General features: G+C 44.5%; 1 long non-coding RNA gene across 1 annotated transcript in view; it reads left to right on the forward strand.

Moving 5' to 3' along the window:
* Positions 1 to 73: 73 nt before the first annotated feature.
* Positions 74 to 11,852, forward strand: part of LOC108491669 — a 20,342-nt gene continuing 8,563 nt past the window's right edge. Inside the window, exons 1-3 of the long non-coding RNA XR_001872850.2 lie at positions 74 to 121; positions 342 to 344; positions 2,838 to 2,850. This is a non-coding gene — a long non-coding RNA (uncharacterized LOC108491669). The remainder of the gene's footprint in view (positions 122 to 341; positions 345 to 2,837; positions 2,851 to 11,852) is intronic.

Here is an 11,852-nt window from a genome sequence, read left to right on the forward strand (position 1 = left end):
GTCCGAAAGGAAGTTACTGGGGGCGCAGCCTGGCTTGCTTTGAAAGTCTGAAGAATACTTCCGCACTGCTGAGGAGTGCATGATCAGCTCATGACCATCCTTAAGATACACCCTCAGGGGGGTAGTTCCAGGTGCCTTTATAAGCTTTGTAACACCTACAATAAATGAGTCCTTGCCTGACTAGATTCCCCATTTCGTCTGAGTGTCCCCGGGTATTGGGGGCGGCATGGGCTGGCGAACGGTGTGCTTACTCTCCCCAATCATCACTGCCTGGGGGGTCTCTGGTTCAAACCCCCAGCAACTGGCACCCAACGTGGGGCTTGAAGGAATGTGAAAAGAAGAAGGTGAAAAGAAAGAAGAAAAATGGATTGGGGCCAATCGAGAAGTTCGGGGTAAGCAATGCCTGGAAAGATGGGTAATGCAACTTTTAAGTCTGAGGACCTGACACTTAAGCTTTCCAAAAGGAGCATAGTGTGTGACATCCATTTGCCACAAGGAATTGGGCTTGAGTCCCCTGGGGTTTACCCCTGGCTGTTGCACAGGCGGTACCTGTACACAATAAGCCATCTTGTCTGCCTCTGCATTGCCTTGGGATAAAAGCCGTCTTGGCCGGCTGCCACCGGCAGGTGCCCCCTAAGATGCTTTAAGAAGATAGGGGCTTCTCTCTCTTTAAGGAGCATATGAGTCTGAATACTGTCAGAAAGAAATGGCCATGAGTTCCTTGAATTGAGCTGCTTTTTGGTTTCTCCATATCTGCCCCAGTCAGTGAAAACATTGTAGGCTTTTACTAAGGGCTCCCTCGGCCCTGGGATTTGGTGAGTGCTGTTGCCAGAGGGGCTGTAACACTCAGGGACAGGGTGGTTCCCCAGCCGCCTGCTGAACAGATGGGCCGGGCCCCTCCCAGAGCCACCTTCCCCGAACCAGGCCTTCCCAGCCATCCTGGAGCTGGTCGCAGTGCACAGCCAAAGGTGGTTTTCTTTTCTTTTTATTTAAATGCATCTGGAGGCCACAGCTGCCGGTCACTGGCTGGGGGTGCAGTACCCTGCCTGGCTTTCACGCAAGCCCCTGACTCCCCTGCACATGTTAGTTCAAGGCAGGTGGGGTGGGCGGCTTTTGCCGCTGACCCCGTGCACGCTGCTCCACCCTGCCCTTCTGAAAAAGGCATTCATGGGTCCTGTTTTCATGGGTCCTGGGGCAGGGGAGGGGGCACCTCTGAAGCTGGCCAGGGCACACCCGAGGTGCCGCTTGTTACTTTGGCTGCTTTTGGGTTCACTTCTGCTGCATTTCTGCCTTCTTCCTCAAACTCTTCCCATGATTCCCATGTATCCCCAGTAAAAACATTAGCCCCAAGTAGCCAGGGAGCCAAATGAATCGCCTCTGCCCAAACCTTTTGAGCTACAGGATCTGACAAATCCAATCCCCTGCTTTTAAGCATATTTCTCAGTGCTTTAAGTGCTGGGTCCTCAGACTTAAAAGTTGCATTTCCCATCTTTTGGGTCTTGCTTACCCCGAACTTCCGATTGGCCCCAATCCGTTTTTCTTCTTTCCTTTGAGCGCCACGCTGGGCGCCAGTTCCTGGGGGTTTGAACCAGCGACCCCCAGGCAGTGATGATTGGGCATGAGTAAGCACACCGTTCACCAGCCCACACCAGCCCCAATACTGGGAACACTCAGGCGCAACAGGGAGCCTAGTCAAGCAGGGACTCATTTATTGTAGGTGTTACAGAGCTTATAAAGGCACCTGGAACTGCCCCCTGCCCCCCTGAAGGTGTGTCTTAAGGATGGTCACATGCTGATCATGCACTCCTCAGCAGTGCGGAAGTATTCTTCAGGCTTTTCAAAGCAAGCCAGGCCATGCTGCCAGTAACTTCCTCTCGGCCCTATGCAAGGTGGGGCCTTTAGGTCCCCACACCACAGAGGCACAAGTCAGGCTCTAGTCAGGTACATTCAGGTTTCCTTCTAACGTCTGGACCTCTACTAGCAGACACTCACAGTACAATTTGGGAAGTTTGCTAAGGGGAGGCCTGATTTTGGCCCTCTCAGGGAGTCTGCTAAGGTGTCATCTCCTACTGTAGGGAGAGAGGTCTAGCCCTGGCTAAGTGGAATGGGCCTTACGGGGTCCCTATTAGAGGATTGGGTATGGCCTGATTGGGGAAGCTCACCACCACAGAGGCTGGATTTCAGGCACTCTCAGGCAGTCTGCTGAGGTCTGGGCCCCTACCCTACTGTAGGGCAGAGAGGTCTAGCCCTGGTAAAGTGGGAGGGGCTTCACATGGCCCCAGTACAGGAGGTTGGGCATCTTGAATTTAGGAAACTCACCACCATTTGGAGGCTGGATCCAGGCACTCTTATAGGGCTGGCTAACCAAATTAGGCAGAGACTAAGACTGCCACGGGCTGGCATTACCCACATGGCTGCACTTAATCATGATGCATTTTTAGCCAAGGATGGGTAAGATGTCCCATGACAAGAACTCCTAAGACAGGACATACACATGGCCAGGTGCATGATCCAATGATGGGCAAGGCTTGGTCAGAGGTGACACAACCTAAGACAGGAAAAAATGCATAAGATTAGAGAAAGGAGATAGCCGTTAGCCATCTCTCCTCAGGGAGCCACCTATGAGGTGGGTAACCCATGAAACAAAGTCAGTCCGGCCTTAAAATAAAAATAAAAGGGGGAGATGTGGGGACCTAAAGGACCCGCCTTGCAGAAGTCCAAGAGGAAGTTACTGGGGCGCGGCCTGACTTAATTTGAAAGTCTGAAGAATACTTCCGCACTGCTGAGGAGTGCATGATCAGCACGTGACCATCCTTAAGATTACCCTCAATGGGGAGGGGGGATTTCCAGGTGCCTTTATAAGCTCTATAACACCTGCAATAAATGAGTCCCTGCTTGACTCGGCTCCCCATTGCACCTGAGTGTTCCTGATACTGGGGGTGGTGTGGGCTAGCGAACAGCATGCTTACTCATCCCCAATCATCACTGCCTGGGGTCGCTGGTTCAAACACCCGGCAGAGATCTGCCTGCCTCTGCTTCTTGAGTGCTAGGATTAGAGGTGTACGCCACCAGGTTCAGCAAAGGTGGGAATTTTTATCTGTCTTGTTCTTTGACATTCTAATCAACTAGAATAGTACATATGGCAGGGACCCAGTAATTATTTTCTTGGGTGTGTGTGTGTGTGTGTGTGTGTGTGTGTGTGTGTATGTGTATGTAGGTGTATGTGTGGGTGCAAGTGCATGTATATGTAGAGACCAGAGAACAACCTTGGATATTGTTCCTCAGATGCCATCAGCTTTATTTTGAGACAAGAAAGGTCTCTCATTATTTTGAAACTCACTGACTAGGCGAGGCTGGCTGGCCAGCTAGTCCCAGGAATCCTCCTGTCTCTACCGACACAGCTCCTTTCTCTCTAGAAGCATATGCCATCATGCCCTGAATTGTTTACACAGGTTCTAAGGATGAAGCTCGATCCTCCTGTTTGCAAGGCAAGTGTTTTATCCTCTCAGCCATCCTCACAGCCCTCATGTATGCATTTTCTGAATTAATAAGGCAATGTAGAAGGGACATATTATTCTATAAATATATTTTTCAAATATTTACCTATGCGAGATGCTTTTGTACATTTGCAATTTTCAAAACTAAAATATTTACAATGATTATTAAACAGGTTTTCCCAAACCCGCATATTAAAAATAGCTTTGCCAGGCAGGCATGGTGGTATATGCCTTTAGTCCCAGCACTCAGGAGGCAGAGGCAAGAGGATCTCTCACTCTGTGAGATCAAGTTCAGCCTGGTCTATACAGTGAGTTCTATGCTAACTGGGGCTACAAGGAGACCTTGTCTCAAAAAGACAAAAGAAAAACCTAGCAGGTAAATTAAGTTAATGCTTGACTGGATTACAGACTATCTATGCAATTCACACATGTGGAGTTTTCAGACATACAAAGCATCTTTGGCTAGAACCCCAACAGTGCTAGAGTTTGAACAGCTCCTTTCTCTCTAACACACTTGTGTTAGTTACTTTCCTCATAGCTGTGACTAGATCCCTGACCAAAAGGAACTTAAGGTAAAAGGCTTTATTTGGCTCCATTTCATAACAGAGAAGGCACGGCAGCTGAAGTGGTTCCTGTGCATGGTTGCAAAATCGTAAAGTGGAGGGAACTTCCAGTGGTTGGCCACATCTGGGTGGCAGGCAGGAAGCAGAGATGGGGCACTGGGCTATCACCTTCCCTTCAAGACCTGCCCCCAGTAACCACCACCCAGGCCTCACTTCTCAAACTTTCAGCAAACTCTCCAAACAATACCACATACCGGGGACCAAGCTCTCAAACACAAGCGCCTGCAAAGAACATTTCACATTCAAACCATAACAACTCTGTTCTCCCAAGATCTTTCCCTTCCTCAACATCCATGGTAACTTTTATTTTGTTTTAACAAAATAAGGTAGAATAATTTGGTTTTAAGGGATGGGAGTTATGGGCAAGGAGTGGGAAAAAGAACAGTGGTACTGTGTGGGGCTCTATGTACCCATTACTGTACCCCAGCTTCTAGAAAAGTATACCCTAGGCAATCAATAAGGATTTGCTCACTGCATTGTTCATGTGGACCCTTAGTCTGAGTCTGAGTGGCTGTGTTTGATGAGCTGAAGACCAGAAGTCAAACGTATGTTTCTTGGCAGACAATTGAAATTCCATGCAACATAATGTCCCTAGTTTTGCTGGCAGTTTTCAAACCATTGTGGGGATGACACCCCTTAATGAACACTAACATGCAAAGTGAGTGCTGCCTGCAATATGCTTCTCCAAAGGACCTTTAGGTTCTAGACACAAGCAAGTAGGAGGCACCTCAGCCACTGTGACTGACAGACTGCACTTGGAACATACATGACACACCTATTTAGGAACTTCCAGAAATAACAGAGGAACTTCAGAATCATTTCCACTAACTAGACATTTCATCCAGAAGTGTCTGATTTTCATAGAAGAAACACAACTACAGCATAATTTAGTCTTCCTTTCCTCTCACCTGTGTGCATTTATCTAAAGTGTTAGAAATTCATCTCATCCCCTACTCTGACAATTCTCAGTGCTGAGATTTGCCTCCACACCAACTTCCAGCCTCTTGCTGGAGGTAAAGCTTTTGTTCCTCTCCACTTAGTGTGTTCCTTGCTGTTGACACTCCTGCCAAGTGTCTTCTTGTAGTTTTAATTGCTAGTCTTAGTATGGGGCGGCTCGCCTTCTCCTTTAAAAGAAAAAAGCATTCATTTAATTTCTAACCCAATTAAACCGTGAGCTCATGAGCTCATGTTCTGTGAGCCAGAAAGATGAGCTCCAGAGACACGAGCAGAATAGAAATTGCTAATGTTAACATGATTCCCTCTTCCCCATCCAGGAATGACTAACGGGGTGAAATTGTTTGTGCTCCAATAGCTTTCTTCAATTAATTAATCAGCAGGTACAAGTTTAAGAAATAAGCTTTGGAAGATGCTGCAGGGTTGCTGGTGTGCTTCAGAATACCAGGGAAATAGCTCAGATTTTCAGAGGAGTTGGGGACACCTTCAGATGCTAATACTGATCTCCCCCCACACAACTCCCTGACTTTGGGGGCAGTCCATTTGGCTTCAAAGAGAATAACATGGCTTTGGACAGAAGAGAACATCTTAACCTGCTCTACTCCCACTAGAGATAGATGGAAAACTTGCATGAACCCTAAAGTGCAAGCGAAAGAACAAAGAGTGGGCCCAGGGACCACTTTGAGTTCTAGAGACTCACTGGACCTGATGCTCAGGGGTAGGCTGCTTGGCACATGCTAGGTGTCAGGGCTTGGGTCTGTCTCCCAATTCTGTGGTCTTCAGTTCTTTTCTTTATAAAACAAGACAGCTATGCCAGCGGACTTTAGGGATCACAGTTCTGAATGAGTGCCACTGAATGACCCATAGGCACTTTCTTGGTGTCTACATCTTTCTGTTTCTCTCATCTGCCTCCCACCATCACCTTCTGCCAGCAGGAAGCATTACCAGTGGGGAAACATGAGTCTACTGTCAGACAAGCTATTCAAGTTTTTTGATTCCAAGCAGTCTAAGAACCGGGTCTCCAACCAACATTAGGAATAGGAAAACAGATATGCAACATGGTTCAAGCAGGAAGAGAGCAGGGAGTAAGCTCAGGAAGTCAGACAAGAGAACTTGAGACATCTGGACTTAATGAGATGAGAAAACCATAAGATGGGGAAAAAAGCTACACCCTTGCCCAAGCTGATGAAAGCTGGCTTCTGTAACAAGACTCTATTCCCTACCTAGATAGCATGAGGAAATGGACTAAAAGAAAAAATTAGGGGCTGGAGAGAGGGTCAGTGGTTAAAGCACTGGCTGGCTGCTCTTGCAAAGGACCCATGTTTGGTTCCCAGAACCAATATGGCAGCTAACAACTGTCTGTAACTTCAGTTCCAGGGGATCCAACACCCTCTTCTGACCTCTGTGGGTACTGCACAACACAGGTACACTTACATATATGCAGGCAATACACTCATACATATAAAATAAATAAATAAATATTTTTTAAAAAGAAAAAAATAACCCAACCTCCCATAGGATGGCGACAATAGGGAAGGATGACAAAATTCCTCCCACTGCAAGACTCAGGGCTATAAAAATAGGCCATGGTTTAAGAAAGGAAATGGTCCCTAAACAAATGACCTCATGTGAGCCCTGGGTAATGTGAGACTCATTGTGACTTCTCACAACTGATTACAGAGTTTGGGGAAGGGGTAGATTTTGTTTGGTTTTTCTTTCTCTCTCATACACACATACACACACACACACACACACACACACACACACACACACCCTTTCCCAGTGTGTCCCAGGCTCCATTTGCATATTCTTCCCATATTGTCCACTGTAAATGTGCTAAAGGAGAAAATAATGAGGGGGTATTACTTAAAGGTTTAAAAGAAAGAAACAAAAGAATCTCAGAAGCAGATCACTTGTCTAGTATGCACAAGGGCCTGGGCTCTGTCCACAATAACACGCACACACACAAGCGAGCGAGCGAGCGAGAGAGAGAGAGAGAGAGAGAGAGAGAGAGAGCTACTTTTTACTATTGAATATAAGGAACTGCAAAGCAACTGTAGAAGCATATTTTATATATATATATTTATATATATTTAATTGGTGTTTGAATAATGAAGAAGAGCATTCGTTAAGTAACTAGATTAGTAAGGAAATTTAGAACTCATTTATTTGTAGGAATTGGTCCTCTGTTAAGATGGGACAAATATTCTATTCTCTGACAACATATTTTAGCATTTCTTTCCTAAGGTCTGCTGCAAATTCACTTATCAGTAAATACATCAAGTAAATGCATCTCAAACATTTGCGCCTTCTACTGAGGGCCTCCTAAGAAAGAAGGCTTGGAAAAGTACTATGCAAAGACTCTTTTGCTCTGTACTGCCTCCAGCCAGCCTGAAATGCTGAGAAGCAAGTGTTCTCAATCATTTTCCATGGACTTATTTTCTCACAGCTGTGTGAGACAAAAACAAGTAACTGATTTTTTTTTTGTGTGAGTAAACCAAATTCCAGTTGCAAAGCCTGTATACCAGAAACGAAGCCACTTAAATTCACATATTCTTGTGTAGAATTCTTTGATATACACAAAGACAAAATTCTGAATTTTGTCTTATTTTTCTCTCTCAATAACCATGAGAGAAAGCTATCCATTTGTGTATAAACAATCGTCATACAATATACACTCTGGCGATGTATTATTGAGTCGGGGTCTTTAAGTAAATCTAGAGATGCCAGAAGCAAAGTTCTCTTGACCACCCCAACTTTGATTTTGCTGTGAACATTTCCCACACTAAGCCTTTCACTGCGGGTTCCTGCATTTCTTCTCCCAGATGTCTAGGGATGACAGACTGGATGACTGTCCCAGATGACTGGTTGACTGAGAACATTTTTGCATTACAAAAATGGTCATTGTGTCTTCTTGACTGAGCAGAATTTAGAAGATTAGGAAAAAAATAGACTAGGTCAGAGAAGCCTTTCTCTGCAGATTATACACATCAGAGGGATGGAGCATAAATACTGCAAATGGAAGGAGGAGGCGATGGAAGTCCCCTAGTGCCCCAACCATCCCATTACTACCCCCAGATATGCTAAGCATTTCCACAAAGAAAGCAGGCTTGGGAAACCAAACAATAATGGACATCAAAACATCCTTTAAAAGGCATCGAGATGGGAGAAAATACATTTTCAGAATTATATTTTGTGTAGTCCCTTGGGGTGGAGGGAGTGAGTCTCCCAAGATTTCTACCTGCTTCTCGGTGATGAGTTCATTTAACTGCAGAACTTTTGCTCTGCAAGAAGGAGAGGCACACTGAGAACTGAGCCAAATCATTTCAGATTGTATAGAATGTGTGCTGTCTGCCACAAGCTGCCTTCATTCTCTGCCTTTCTCCCTGGAGCTATTCATCTTCTCTCCTAATAAGCACTAAGCAAATTATTTAACAAACATGGGTTTGAAGAATAGCCAGAGTGTTAGTTAGCTTTTCATATTTGTAACAAAATACCTAAGAAAAAAGTTTAGGCGCTGGAGAGATGGCTCAGCGGTTAAGAGCACTGAATGCTCTTGCAGAGGACCTGGGTTCAATTCCCAGCACCCACATGGTGGCTGCAAACCATCCTTAATTCCAGTTCCAGGGGAATCCAAAGCCCATTTCTGACCTCCACAGCATTGCACAGCACGGGTGCACTCACATGCAGGCAATACACTCATACACATAAAATAAAAATAATAAATAAAATATTTTTTAAAAAGCTTAAGGGAGAAGCCAAGCATGGTGGTGCACACCTTTAATCCCAGCACTTGGGAGGCAGAGGCAGGCGGATCTCTGTGAGTCCAAGGCCAGCCTGGTCTACCTAGTGAGTTCCAGAACAGGTGGGGTTCCAGGGAGCCCCTGTCTCAAAAAAACCAAAAAAAAAAAAAATGCTTAAGGGAGCAAGGATTTATTTTTGGCTCATAGTTTCAGAGGTGTAAGTTCATGGTTATTTGATCCCATTGATGCTGAGCCTGTGGTGAGGCAGAACATCATTGCAAAGAGCCTGGCAGAGGAAAGCTGCTTACCTCATGGCAGCCAGAAAGCAGAGAGTGAGAGATGGGAAGTTACCAGGGACAAGATATACTCTTCAAAGGCACACTCTTAGTTACCTACTTTCTCCAACCAGGCCCCACCTCCCAATAGCCCATTTGGTATGAACTCATCAATGGGTTAATACACTAATGAAATTAGTGCCCTTATTGAGTGACCTTATAATCCAATCACCTGTTATTAGTACTTCCAGGTGGGAGGTAAGCCTTTGTTAAATACATGAGCCTTTGGGGGATACTTCATATCCAAACCATAGCAACCACATTATTAGCCTAGTCTAGTGATCATAGGCAAGCCAGGAGGCAGAGGAGGGAATTTTCTGGCTCAGTCTTTCCTCCTTTTCTCTCATCAGTACCTTCCTGCATAACAGATTCCTGTGGTTTTTTAGTGCTTATGACTACTCAGTTTTCTTCATCTCCTTTTTGGAGATCTTTGCCTATACCATCTATGGGCAGACACTTGGAAAACTCATTGGGAAGTCACAGCAAGGCCCCCAGCATCTGTGCCTCCAAGACCTCTGGCTCCCCAAATACAGTGAGTTGATTTCTAAATACCACATTCATCTGAATGGGAAGATCAGACAGTGAAGTTCACCAGAAACCTGATTTCTAGTTTTAGTTAAGTAACTAACTAACTAAATGCCCCTGGTCACCATTTCAGAGCAGCACTCACCAAACCCATGTGCTCCTCTACCTTCCCTAGGCCTCCCGCAACTAGATTGGGACCACATGACTAGCATGTGCCAATGACATGTGAACAGAAGTATAATGCATAATTTTCTAGCCGAGATTGACAATAACCAGTGTAGTGCCCATTCTGCATTGTCTTAAAACAATTTGGCTTCATCCCAAACATCCCCATCCTTGTAGAGCAAAAGTTCTGCAGTTAAATGAACTCATCTCTCAAAAGACAGCAATTTTGGGACACACTCGCTCAACCCCAAGGGAGTATAGAAAATGTGATTTGGAAGATATACATGATAATATAATATTATAATCATAATAATATTCTTATGATAATCCTCACTCTCTTTCTTCCCTTATTCCCAACCCCTGGCAATAACCATTCTGCTCTCTGTTACAATAATTTTAACTATTTTAGATTTTATTTATTGAGAAATTGTAGGTGAGTTGTATTAGTTACTTTTCTGTTGCTGTGATAAAACACCATGACCAAGGCAACTTATAGAAGGAAGAGTTTATTTGGGCTTACAGTTCCAGATAAGAGTCCATCATGGTGGGGGAGGCATAGCAGGAGGCAAGTGGATCCAAAAGCTGAGGGTTTACATCCTCAGGCAGACACAGGAAGTAGAGAGAGTAAAACTGGCAATGGGGCGGAGTTATGAATTCGCAAAGCCCACCCCCAGTGATGTGCTTCCTTCAGCAAGGCTGTATCTCCTAACCCTCCCCAATCAGCACCACCAACTGACCAAGTGCTCAATTACGTGAGCTTATAGGGGACTCCTCATTCATACCATCACAGTGAGAATTCCTTATTGGGAAAGGACATTTCTTTGGTTACTTTCAATGAAATAAGCCTTCATAATTTTTTTATTTTTGAGCCAGGGTCTTGATCTGTGGTCCATACTGTCCTCAGAACCATACCAGAACCCAAGTTGCTCTCATTCATGACCTTCCTGCTTCATGCTTCTCTGTGCTTGAATTAGAGGCATGCCTCCATGCCAAGCCATAATCGCAGTAACGTGTAAGTTTTCAATAGGAGAAAACATCAATTATGTAACGTGAAATTAGTTTCCAAATGGAATTGTTAAATATGACTTTCGAGGTTAAAATACTTAGTTATGTGACAAAAAATGAATGATATTCAAAAAGAGAACTGTCTAATGTGTGTTTTTTAATCGGGCTATTTGGGTTCTTTTGCTACTGAATTGTTTGAGCTCCTTAAATATTTTGGATATTAACCCATCATCCTGTGTGTGGTTTACCAATATTTCTTCTCATTCAGTCTCACTGTACTGATTGCTTCCTTTGCTGTAGATGCAATCCTACCTGTCCAGTTTTGCTTTGTTACCCTTTTTAGTGTCCTATCCAAGAAGACACTTCTCAGACCACTGCAACGAAGACCTTTCCTTATGTTTTCTTCCAGTAGTTTTACAGTTTTGGTTCTTTTGTTTTTAACTTTTACAAAAACTTTATTGAGAATTCCACACACGTATATAAGGTATTTTGATGAAATCCATGCCCACTCCCTCCCCTCCAACATTCCCCCCTCTGAACCTACCTGTCCAGTTTTGCTTTGTTACCCTTTTTAGTGTCCTATCCAAGAAGACACTTCTCAGACCACTGCAACGAAGACCTTTCCTTATGTTTTCTTCCAGTAGTTTTACAGTTTTGGTTCTTTTGTTTTTAACTTTTACAAAAACTTTATTGAGAATTCCACACACGTATATAAGGTATTTTGATGAAATCCATGCCCACTCCCTCCCCTCCAACATTCCCCCCTCTGACGAGGTACCCCTAAAATCTTTTAAGGATTATATATAAGCTCCCAAATACTTTTGACATTTTTGGCCTTGGAGTAGAGTATGTTGCCAACAGACCCAAGGACATTTTAACTTTTAGACAAGAAACTGGCTACATTTCTTTGGGGTCTTTTTACCCTAACTGCCTATCCAATTCCTACCTCCTATTCTTATCACACCATCATCTGAAGGGGTTACCCAAATTGCCAGTAGGGACGCT

The sequence above is a fragment of the Nannospalax galili genome, unplaced genomic scaffold (assembly GCF_000622305.1).
Source record: "Nannospalax galili isolate Female #2095 unplaced genomic scaffold, S.galili_v1.0 scaffold5, whole genome shotgun sequence".
NCBI classification, from domain to species: Eukaryota; Metazoa; Chordata; class Mammalia; order Rodentia; family Spalacidae; genus Nannospalax; species Nannospalax galili.